General features: G+C 43.7%; 1 protein-coding gene across 2 annotated transcripts in view; it reads left to right on the plus strand.

The window, feature by feature from the left end:
• Window positions 1-13,054, plus strand: part of LOC139564167 (transcription factor HIVEP3-like) — a 94,425-nt gene that overhangs the window by 53,115 nt on the left and 28,256 nt on the right. The window lies entirely within an intron of this gene.

Here is a 13,054-nt window from a genome sequence, read left to right on the forward strand (position 1 = left end):
CCAACGTAATCTCGTCAGGTATCCTGCATGCCGGCCTCTATGCTCCGTCTCCTCCTTCGAGTGTCTGGTGTTTTGGGCCTGGTCCAGGATAATCAATGTCTTTTGCCTCCGATTCATTGCAGTAAAAGTCCTCGGCCAAATTCCTTTGTCATTTCTGGCATTATTGAATTTCCTACTTTCTGTTTCCTATTTTCCAGAGTGTCACTGAGCTTGCAGCCTGGTCCCCAGCCCTTCTCATCATCATGCCAATGTGTAGCAGCTTCCCTGTCAACAGAGGCTGTATTGTCCCTACCTACCGCCCATCCACTGTAAGCCCCACTCCTTCCCCAGTTTGAAGAACAGAGGACAAAAGGATGGGTGAAACTCCCTCTCTGGGAAGTACAGTATGGGAGGTGTGTGCTGGGGCTGCCGTACGACGGCCACAAAGATCACATTCATCCCAAACACAATACAGTACAATACTATAGAGGCCCTTCGGCCAGGACAGGACCTGCCCCAGGCCACCACAGCACCACAACGCCTGCCTGCTACACAGAGTTGGGGGTTAAGGTTAGCATTGAATGGGACTAAAAATAGAGAGTGGGACAGCGAAAGGGTTGAGGGGAATGTGGATAAAAAAAGAGGAGAGCAAGAGAGAGGGACAAAGATGGGTGAAGAGAAGGTGGATAATGGAAAACTAGCAGGGGGCAAAGGATAGCAAAGGATATAGAGAGAGAGGAAAAGTTGTTTTTGTCCAAGGTTGAGAGACTGTAGAAACACCCGTAGTGACCTGCACCCTCTTTCACTGTATCTCATGCCTGCCTCCCAATAAGGAGAATGATAATGGTCCCACTGGGTAATAATTAGCAGACAGCGCTCCCTCCCTTGTCTGTATGTGTGTCGGTTGTGCTCGCGGCTCGCTGTGTGCGACTGTTTATTTTCGAGTGTGACTCACACTTCCTGTGCTCTGCCAGTGAGGCAAGCCTCAATGGATCAGCAGGGCCTCCTCTCATTCTCAATTCCACACGGAAATACTGTGCGGGGGCTTGAATGGATGAGGTGGCTCTGGAATTCATTTACTAGTGCACAGGCACCGCAGATTTCTTTGGAAGGTACATTTTTTATATGTAAAGGAGAGAGCGCAGTCTTATACGACTGATGTTTTGTTAGCAGGAAAAGACCGCCGTTAGACACAGTCATTGTACGTTCCAGTGTTTCTTGAGTGAAATCTTCTGGGAATTCAACATGCCTTCATCACTACTTCCGCTTACTTAGTCAATAATGGTTGGCGATGATGACGGGTTGCTGGGTTTTTCCCCAGGATCCGTCTCCCTTCGGTGTCCTGTGCTTCGCTCCGGGGGAAAGACCTGTTTTAAGACCTGTTTGTAATGGAATCTATAGCCGACTGTGCCACTGTTTATTAAAGGTGCAAAGAGGAGCAATTGTGAGGAGAGGTCTCAAAGCAAGAGGATGCAGACCTGGTTTGAATGAGTGTGTGTGTTTTCATTCATAGTCCTGGCACGATATTTATTTTCCTCATAAAGTCTGACCACAAACGTTAATATTAGGGATGCACGATATATCGGTAAGCATATCGGAATCGGACAATATTAGCTAAAAATCTAGTTTAACGCCAATGTGCAAAACCGATGTCAAAGCTGACATGCATACCTATATAACGTTGGTAGATGACGTAATGACGCCACGAAAAATACAGTGCTACACGTGCAATACAGCATTCCTAACCTAGCCCATAATGTCTGCTGTGTGGATCTATTTTGAAGTTTCAAAGGAAGATAACTAAAAGGCCATATGCAACGTTTGTGCTGCTATTATTTCTCGAGGAGGGGAGAAAGTGAAATCGTTCATTACCACAAACCTAATTACTCATTTGAAAGTTCATCACCCCCAGATGTTCAGCGACCTCAAAAGCAGAAAAAAAGTGCACACTTCCAACGACTAAACAAGTTCAAGTCGAGCAGTCATTTGAAAGAGTAAGAACATTTCAGTGAGACAACTCAAAGGCGAAATCCATTAACGCCAAGATAATGGAATTCATTGCCCTTGACAATCAACCGTTCTCTGCGGATGATGTTGGCTTTCGCCGACTGATCGAGCACCTTGAGCCCCGCTACACACTACCAAGTTGGCGCTATTTTTCAGATGTTGCCCTACCGGAGTTACACAGTATTCTTGAAACACACATCCATGAGCTACTTGCTATGGGCTATCCATGAGCTACACTGCTATAAGCTTCACAACTGACATTTGGACCAGCTGTGTCAGCCCCATGAGCATGCTGGGTCTGACAGCACAGTGGGTCGACGAGGATTTCGTACTGAGGAAACCCTTATTGCATGGTCAAGAATGTGCTGATTCTCATACCGCTGCTGCCATTTCAATGGCATTTGACAACATGTTTGAAACCCTGGAAACATGAACACACTCCTAGTTCCATTCGAACAACTGACTCGAGAAGTAAGCTCTCATCAACTGCGTCTGCAGCAGATGTGATACCCTCTGTCATGGCATTGAAACGCCTGCTCAACAAAACTGCCGACACAGACCGTGGGGTTAAAACTTGAAAAAGTACTCTAATAGAGGCTGTGAACAAGCAATTCGGTGGCATTCTCTCTGAGCATCTTTACTGTGTCGCCACCATGCTCGATGCTAGGTATAAGGACCGCTACTTCGATGCAGACAAGAAAGGGTTTACATAAAATTTTAGACAAAGCTGGACAAAATGGAAACGGACACAGTGACATTGTGCACCGAGGAAGAGAGGCCACGTACAGACAGACAGCTGAAACTTCATTGCTTGTCATGTATGATGAAATCCTGGTTGAGAATGAAACGACTGAGCAAATGAACAACGAAACAGCACAGCAAGTAAGTGAAAGAAATAGGTTTTGATTATGTTTTACTGGTAATGGGGATATACGTAAATGCCAACAAAATAACTTTGTGTGTGTTTCAACTATTCAACTGTACTAGAATGCTTAAAAGGTCGCTAAAATGTTAAATATCGGGTGTAGTTTTTTTTGGCAAGGAAAAATAGTGGATATCGGTATCGGCCCAAAAATGTCATATCGGTTCATCCCTAGTTAATATGCTTCGATGTTACAACAATGATGATGATCTTGATAATGATTGTAATGAAGATGGTTATTCTAAGGTTGCAACTTTGTAGGTCCCTCCTAGCTCTCTATTAGCTATTTAAGTGCTTTCATCCATCATCCCTCTACTTAACTCTTTCTCTCCATCACTCTCTTTTCACCTCACCCCCTCCCTCTCTAAGAAACACACCCACTCAAGCACTCATATCTGCTCACTCTCTCCCCGAATGTCTCTCAGTGACTCTGAAGCTCCTCTGAGGGGTGAAACCAGACTACTCTCTCCCAGGTAAACTGCTCTCCATCCTCCCTCGCTCATTCTCTCTCTCTCTCTCCTTCCTCAATCTCTCTGTCCTCTTTCACTATCTCACTCTTCTCTCTCCTCTCACTCGCTCTCCTCTCTCTCAACTCTCTCTCATACACTCTCGCTGAGGCTAAATGGTCACTGTAATGGAATTAGTCTGTTAGATTGGGATTGATAGTCCTCATAACTGTCTGTTGTGTGATCTGCTGCTGTACCATAGGTAGTGTTTCTATTTGTGTGCTTTCTCCGAATGGGTTGCCTTTCCTGATTGTCTTCTTTTCTCCAGTTTGCTTGAGTGTGTTATGTACTGGATGTGAGTGTAGCAGCTACCTGAGTTCTAGTTCTTTCTCATGTTTGAGTGCAGCTAAATGGTAGTGAGTTTATTAAAGGGCATCTCTGAAAAACAAAGTCCTCAATACTCTCCATTTGTTTTTGGAGGGTTAATGGTGGATAGAGAGAGGATGACTAATCAGTGTGTGTGTGTGTGCTCACGTGTATGGGAGTGTGTGATGAGTGGTCTACATATGCATGATTCACAGTTATACAGGCATACTCCCTCCACTTCCTGGTGTGGGTGGGATCTTTGCCTTTCTTAATACGTTCAAAAGGCAGTAAAATAAGTATTGACAGCGTCTACGGGCTAATCAGCCTGGTCCCACTGGATTGGGTTGAATCCCTAGACTTTGTGAAAATATGAGAGCAGCACTTCGGTTAGAGCTTTGGTCATTTCCTCTTCTTATAATGTTACCTGAATACATGATCAATGACCTTCATCCTAGCCCCTCGTACATTTCTGTCAAATCCTCCTGGGCTTTTCTTGTGGTTTATATTAGGGGTGTGAACGTTTAAACTAAATTGGGATTTTTAACATGAAGAGAAATCCCGAACTGAAAAAAAGTGCTTTGTTGTTGTTCCCCACCAAATTATGTCACATTCTTTGCAGTTATCACAAAACTCCTCGCGCTGGCTCGCCTGCTCTTTCTCTTCGCTAATGATGAGTGTGTGTATCCAGTTTTCGGTCTGTTGCGTGTTGAATATCCTAGCCTATTCATTGATTCTAAGCCCGCTTTACTGGAGTTGCGAGACATTGCATGCCACAGCATTCCATTGCGATATACAGTTGAAGTCGGAAGTTTACATATACCTTAGCCAAATACATTTAAACTCAGTTTTTCACAATTCCTGACATTTAATCCAAGTAAAAAGTCCCTGTCTTCGGTCAATTAGGATCACCACATTATTTTAAGAATGTGAAATGTCAGAATAATAGTAGAGAGAATGATTTATTTCAGCTTTCATTTCACATTCCCAGAGGGTCAGAAGTTTACATACACTTAATTATTAGCATTGCCTTTAAATTGCTTGACTTGGGTCAAACGTTTCGGGTAGCCTTCCACAAGCTTCCCACAATAAGTTGGGGGAATTTTGACCCATTCCTCCAGACAGAGCTGGTGTAACTGAGTCAGGTTTGTAGGCCTCCTTGCTCGCACACGCTTTTTCAGTTCTGCCCACAAATTTTCTATAGGAAGGGGTCAGGGCTTTGTGATGGCCACTCCAAAAACGTGACTTTGCTTTCCTTAAGCTATTTTGCCACAACTTTAGGAGGAATGCTTGGGATCATTGTCCATTTGGAAGACCCATTTGCGACCAAGCTTTTACTTCCTGACTGATGTCTTGATGTTGCTTCAATATATCCACATAATTTTCCTGCCTCATAATGCCATCTATTTTGTGAAGTGCACGAGTCCCTCCTGCAGCAAAGCACCCCCACAACATGATGCTGCCACCCCCGTTCTTCACGGTTGGGATGGAGATCTTCGGCTTTCAAGCCTCCCCCTTTTTCCTCCAAACATAACGATGTTCAATATGGCCAAACAGTTCTATTTTTGTTTCATTAGACCAGAGGACATTTCCAAAAAGTACGATCTTTGTCCCCATGTGCAGTTGCAAACCGTAGTCTGGCTTTTTTATGGCGGTTTTGGAGCGGTGGGGCGGTGGATTCCTAGCGGAATCGAATCTTGACCCTCAGAAATGGGAGTCGACATGCAAGGAGTCGAGGAATCAACTATTTTGGAGTCTACTCTCCACCACTTCGTCATCAGCAGCGAAGTCCTGTATGGCAATACTTTGGTAAGTTAAATGAGAACGAAATGCAAACTTTGCGAAGTGAAATTGAGGTACAGTAATGGTAGTACAGGTGCAATGCTTAACCATCTGAGACACAAACCGTTGCTGGTAGCAGCGCAGCTGCATTGTGAATTCACGTTATTATAGTTTAAACATTACGATTTCTTTTCCATTTGTCACATCCCTAGTTTAGATGTACATTTCGCTATGCCTTTGTGCTGCTTGTGTTTGATTTGGAGGGTAGAATTGACCTACAGTCCAATCGGCTTGTATTTAATGAAAGTGAACATGGTGATCGCTGTGAACTGCCTGTCTTATCAAAGCCCTCTGAAATCCTGCTCTGCCTGCTCACGGCCTTCGAGGCACAGCAGAGCAGACCTCAGAGACTGCTTGTATGCAGTTTAAGAAAATTCCCTCTGTGGGTGTGTACATCTCCTACTACTAGACACAGTGGGAGTAACCCTAGGTGGGTCTGGGGCACGTTGGTTTTACATGCCATCTGATTTTTAGAGCTTCTGTTCTCTGGGTTTCTTTAATTGTAAGTTCCAGTAAAAAGAGCTTTATTGTGTTTTCGCCCCTTGGTTACAAAAACACCCTCAGGTTTGGGCATTTGATCTGGTAAAAGTGCTTACACTCTCTCTGAGAAAGAAAACCAAGAACATGGTTTGAGCTAATGTCACTTGCACAGACCTAAGTAATGAATGTAAACAAGTTGCCCCTGAGACACTGATCTAACACCAGTGTTGCATTGTCATGACCTGATGGTTACGGTGACAATTTGGTGAAGGTAACCTAGATCTGTAGGCTGCTTTCTACCTTCAGCGACCCTCAAGCCCAGGGGTCAGGGGTTAGGGGCTGTTCTGCATGGATGCAGAAGTCAGGCTGTTCCACCACTTCCTCCTGCTAGCGTGCATCTGTACCCAGAGAGGATGCTGGGTGATACATGTAGCCCTCCAGCTCTCTCTCCATCTGCCGTAGCTCAGAGTAGACCCGTTTCCATGGAAACCAACAGCACCAGGCTGCAGCGAGGAAAGGAGAGGCGGACAGAATGACAGACGATTTTTCTTTTCTTTTTGAACGCACTTAAGAGGGTTTATCGCTTCTCCAGGCACAAGCTAATTTAATGTTTAGCCCATATTTTTATCCATAATTACCAGGCGTGGAAAGACCTGCCAAAATGAGCACAAACACATAACCCGGACTGCTCTTTATTCTTGGTGTCTGTTCATATTAATATGAAAAACAGTTCTGATATTGTACTAGTGCAGCTTTTTGCATATTGAGTGACTGAATGGTGATTGTGATGATGCCTCATGTTATGTGACCTCAACTTATCAAAGTTACAGTAGATCAAGATTTGTTGCTGTGTCTCAATCTTCAGATGTCAAGGTTAACATAGCAGGATTTGCAGCAGACTCGGTTGCTCAAAGAACTCTAACAACGTAATCGCAATGTTGCTAGCTGTCATTGGCATGATCAGGTTTCCTCTGTCTTTTACAAACATCCCACCAATGTCAGAATAATCTTGCTGCCTAAAGAAGGGTTAGAACATTAGATTGGAGCCTGAGTGAATATTTTGCTTAAATAGTCAGTGCTGTTCCTCTTATGTCGTCCACACATTACAACCAATTTTAACAACATTTCCTCGCAGTTTTATCAACAGACCTCGAGAGAAGAGTTTAGCCTTTAGTTGGAAATGCATAGTTCCTTTCACCTGGAAGTGTCTCGGAAAATAAATCTAGTCAGGTGTCAGTCTATTTTAATCTCCCCCTCAAGACATGAAGCAAGGTATCAAGCAAAGTGCTTCTGTAATCAGTACTGAAGAATAATGCTCTGATACATGTAAGCTGAGCCCTAACTCCGTGGCTGCCATATTGATAAGGCTGATGCCCTACGAAGCTTCTATCTTTTCTGTTGATGAAATTCAGGGGTAACCCCTCAGGTCTTTGTGAGGACATTTTAAGGCATGACACATATCCAGAGTGAAGGGATATTTAACTTGTCCTGCATTTAAATACTGTATGTCTCTGCAGACTCACTGCAAGTGTTCCATGGAACAATAAGAGAGGGAGCCTCAGAAAGCTTCCTCCTGGGTCTCCTTTCCCCTGGGTACCTCCACCACTGTTTGTGTTTCTGCTGACGGTGCACCGCACTCCCCCTCCTCCACCCACCCACCCCCCCCCCCTCTCCTCTCTTCCTAGTTTGCGCTAGGCAGGAGCTAGGCAATCCCTCTCACACCATGATATGCACGCCTCACACGCATGCGCACACACACAGACATAAAAAGACACTCACACCACACCCCAAGTCTACTTGGTACTGTGTCCAACTGATGACAGCAAAGGAATGTACTGTACAGACAAAGGTTAAAGATAGACACTAGTAGACAGCAGAGAGGTGTGTCCCATTACAGGTTCCCATACTGAAGGACCTGATTCTGCAGAGTACAGGATTAGCCGTTTCATTTCCTGATACTAATATTAGCTCTGGAGTTTTACGTGTGACAACTCCTATCAAAGGAATGTGTCACTGTAAGAAAAGAGAACAGAGCTGCGTCGTCGGCTTCACTAACAGTACATTCACACCCCATAGACTATAAATAGATCTTTGTGAATGAGTGAATCAGCAACCTTTTTCCCCGTCTGCATTCATCCACAGTATACTTCTGATTACCATCCTGAGGTTCCAGCATTGAAGTGTTTGGACTGTCAGCCTTCAACTGCTGTAAATGTTTTGTCTCACTTCCTTCATATGGTTCCTTCTACCTGGTTATCGTAAAGCATTATTGTAAGGTAATGGGGTCAGTGGGAAGGAAAAGCCTTTGTGAAACAACAGGAGGAAACGTTGAGAGCAACCAGAGCCACTGGGGAATGGCAGGATCTCTTTACCTGATCTGACTGTCAGAATGGATTTGAGACCGACAGGCTACAGAGGAGGGTGTTCTGGGCAGTGTAACGTGTGAGCGAGTTGGTGCGTGCATGTGTTTCAAGAAAATAACATGACAGTCTCTGCCATATTTCCCCTACCCAAGGTGATTGCTCCGTGTGTAGTACAACCATTAGGAATTAGCCTATTATTTCTAAACTGTAGTTTCCTATCCCTTATCCAATCTCAAATAATTGTGAAAGGAATACAATAATGACAATGTAGCCAAATGAAATGAATGTTATTAATACGTTTAATAAACTCAGTCTGTATAGGATTAGTTGTTTGATTCATCTCTCGTTGAACAGCAGTAACCAACTCTGGAGTTCCAAGCTCTAACCAACCATATATTTGAGCCAGTTGAGATTAGTTTCCAGGTGATTCATTGCCTCTCCAATGGTGTGCCTGCCTTCTGACTGGAAGCCATTGGCAGTATGGTTGTTGAGCTTATGCACCATCAGAATGCCTCATCACCGGACTCATCTTTTGAGTCAAAGTAAAAGTTGCCAGACTCAGTCAGACTCAAGTTGTACACTGACATTTTTAAAGTTAAATGCTGTCAACCAAAGGATTTTAAAGCTTGGTATCTCCGAAGGTGAGAGTATGCTAAGGTAGAGGGGAATCTGTGTTTAGAATTATAGAATGTTATTGCTGGTATCTATGGCAATCCAAGCTTCCTTCTCTTGTGATGGGGTCAATTAGAAATTTCACAAGTCCTCAACTGGCAGCTTCATTAAATAGTACCCGCAAAACAGCAATCTCAACGTCAACAGTAACTCCGGGATGCTGGCCTTCTAGGCAGAGTTGCAAAGAAAAAGCCATATCTCAGACAGGCCAATAAAAAGAAAAGAAAATATTAAGATGGGCAAAAGAATACAGAAGCCAGCATCCCGGAGTCGCCTCTTCACTGTTGATGTTTGAGACTGGTGTTTTTTTGCGGGTACTATTTAATGAAGGAGTCCTTTTCTCCCCATTCATCTTCCCACTCTTTACCTGTCTTTTCCTGTCTCTCCCACTCATACCTTTTTTTATTTCTGTCTCACACTCCTGTAGTATTCTCACCCTCACTTTTCTTTCTTGGGAATTGTGTGTGAAGAGACCACTTTGGTACATGACCTAGCTACAGTATAAAACCAATCCCTTTTCTAACTATTCTAGCTAATTCCCAAGGCAAACACCACAATGTAGCTGGACAGCTCAGAACATTTTCTCGTCTGCCTCTCTTACTGTGAGGCGTTTGAGTTCATTTTAATGCTGTCACTTCAGTCTGTTATTCTTAATAATCGCTACTGTTGATAGTACTCTGCTGTAAACAAAGTTAACCATTGTGTAGTCTTAACATTCTATATACTCCCCTTGTCCCAAGGGTAAAAAATTACCCGCCTTCACTAAACCCCTAAAATAAAGCAGCTTAATTGAATTTTAAAGCCCAAATCTATTTTGCATGAAGAAACAACCTGTCATTCATCACAAACATTGAATATCTGTGTTTTCCCTCTTCACAATGTAGAAAGACTGCATTTAATCAGTGGACACCACTCGTTTTTATTACAACACACCTATCATAATTGTTTCCTTTACTAAAGTAAAGGTTTATGATTATTGTTATTATTATTATTGCTAAAGGTACGGCATAGGAGTAAACATACATTTTCTAGCAAGAGATAGCACTTGTATAGCCTAAGAAAGTAGCAGAAATGTGCAGAAAGTAGTTTTGATTGCATTTTATTGAAGGGAAACAATGACAGTCTTGAACGTTTTTGGCAACATAGTGGTATATTCTTATATACTGTACAATGAGGAATTCAACTACAAAATACTAGTCTTCTCCCATTTTTTAACCATTGCCCCCACCCACAAGGTGTATAAACAACAACAATAAATAAGAATAAAATAAGATAATAGATACAAAACAAAAACGTGAAGAACAAATCAATCAACTCTAATTAGCACATGTAGGACAGTATGCAAGTGTTTGTGCATGGACTTTGCAGATGTATTTCTCACATGTGCAGCACATAGTATTTGTTTTAATAGTTGTTCTTTGGGGGGCAGAATTTGCACCTCCTCCTCTTGCCTGCCCCAACTGCAGCCTCAGGTGGATCAGGACAAGATTCAGCCTCCTGAACAGCTTTCACAAGCGCTGCAGAGGCTGCTGTGCGGGGGAGGCGCTCCCTTATTTGAATGTGTGGGGTTTACAAGTGCCTTTCCCAGCTGCTCCAGGAACACCCTCCTCTTGTTCCGCTTATCAAGCATCCAGGTAGGGTTGATCTTTTTCCGTATCACGAAGGCATTGTATTAGGACACATCAATGATGTTATGGAAGATGGCCAGAGGGCAGTCATCCTCCTGCAGCTATAAGTTCCAATCACCTTGACCAGGTTGTCCACGCCTCCTTTGTTGTGGTTGTAGTCCAGGATGATGGCTGGCTTCCAGGATGATGGCTGGCAAACTTTGATGAGAAGTCCTCTCTGCCCCTTGTTGATGAGAAGGCTTCCCTCCCCCTCTGCATCCCAGAGACTACATGTAGCCTTGCCTTGGGACCTATACACACCCGCTAAGATTAGCAGCCCTATGAAGGTACGCAGGTCAATCTCATCCATCCTTTTCCAGTTGTCTCTATATTTACGGAAACCCTCCAAATTTGTCATCTCCAGGATGATTTTTTTGATGGCTGGTGTGATGAACATGTAGAATGTTAAGGTGATGTCCTGGGCATGGGAAACTGCATGTCTTGTGGGCCCTGGGGTCATCCTTATGACATTTTGTGCTGCCATTCTGCCCTGGTTGTCATATGGTGACAAGGACCATGTTATTTTGCTGTTCTTTGACAAAAAATGTCTCTCTTTCAGTTTGGGGGATTTCTTCTTCATCTGAAGATGATGATTCATGCTCTGGGTTGTATTCTTCCCCATGTTATTTTGCTGTTCTTTGACAAAAATGTCTCTTTCAGCTTGGGGGATTTCTTCTTCATCTGAAGATGATGCATTGTGCTCTGGGTTGTTTTCTTCCCCATCTTCTTCATATACCTCCTTCTAAATCATTGATCTCTTGTTCCTCCTGGACATCTGAAAAAAACAGATCTACGACCTGTTGTGCACTGAAACGTGCACTCATGGCTTCAGCAAAGAGAGAACTGGGGGGACTGTCATCTGCAGCACCTTTATAGCCTAAATAAATGTATTTAGTCTGTGAACTTGTGTCATGTGTGGGGTCGTGAGGGGAGATGCTGCACATGCACAAGAAAGTTTTTGTTTTGTCTGAGTTCAATCAGTAGCACACAATCTCAATTTCTCATTGTGTGTGTGTGTGTGTTTTTGTGGTGTGTAAATTATTTTATAACTGCTGGGTCAAAAATAACCCCAAGAAAATGTTTGTACCCTGGTAGTGTACAGCTTTCATGGACATATGAACAAAGGCGATGTTTCACTTTTTCTAAAGTTGGGGTCACTTTAGGAAAAGTTGGAAAAATATAATGTAGGGGGTTTTCTCTGCTATCAAACAGTGTCTGGTCATTTTTGACCCTTGCGACAACACGAGGGTTAACTTCTGTTTGGAGAAACAGACTAATTGTATGATCATCAGATGTAGGGGAACATGGAAATGGAGCGGAGAATCTGTCAATTCACTTCCAAAAAGGAAGTGTGATTCTCTGTTTTATTTTCCACTGTTAAGAAGCCAGACTGTGCTGTGTTTTTCAGGAACATATGGAGAACGAGTGAAACCCGGGCTCATTAAAAAACCTGCCACCGCTGCCCCAGCTGGAGTCAGTCAGACTAGTCTTCTACTAGGCCTTTTTAGCCAGCCGCTGGGACACTGAATGACTCCACACAGCCTCTCAGAGTGAAATCTCTCTCTCTCTCGCTTGCACACTCACTCACCTTGTCAACCTGTCAGTCTCTACCTCTGCCACTGCTTTTGCCTTACCCAGGGAAGGTGGGAGGGAGACACAGTGTTAAATGCACTAGCTTATAACCCCTACATCTATTCCCTCCCTGAAAGTGGTATTCTGAAATATGATTTACTGAGAAGTGTGTTTTGATGGCTCTGCTCTGATGATGGATGTCAGTGGATGGGTCTCAGCTCGGACTGTCAGCAATTGGCTACGACAGCTCAGTGACATTTTTTGATTGGCTCTGACTGCTCCCAGAATGTGTTTTGATTGGCTGCAGTACAATAATTATGTGTGTGGAGTTGAGACCTGGGTTTCTCCTAAAGTGGGAAATATAACATCAGATATGTCTTGATAAAAGAGGGGAGGTACCCTTCCCCATCTTCCTACAGTCTTTTTTTCTTCAACTACTTCACCTGGCATCTCATCCCTGCCATGCTGCACCCTAGTGGCTGTACATGACAGTGCAACACAGGGGTAGAAGCTGAAGGCCTCTTGCTGTCATCTCATCTTTACTCATTACATGAAGATACCCCCTCTTCCCCCAGCTTGAGAACAAGATCGAATAAGCTCAGGCTAAATTTCAAATGTTTGTTTTTCACTTGAGTCACACTTTTACCCTGTGTTGGCGCTGCTGCCCTGGATGTTGACCTGGCTTGGCCTTCTCAGAGCAGTGGTGTCGCGTGCAGACTGTGCTCTAGCCAGATGGTTTGG

The sequence above is a fragment of the Salvelinus alpinus genome, chromosome 35, assembly GCF_045679555.1.
Source record: "Salvelinus alpinus chromosome 35, SLU_Salpinus.1, whole genome shotgun sequence".
Classification (NCBI taxonomy): domain Eukaryota; kingdom Metazoa; phylum Chordata; class Actinopteri; order Salmoniformes; family Salmonidae; genus Salvelinus; species Salvelinus alpinus.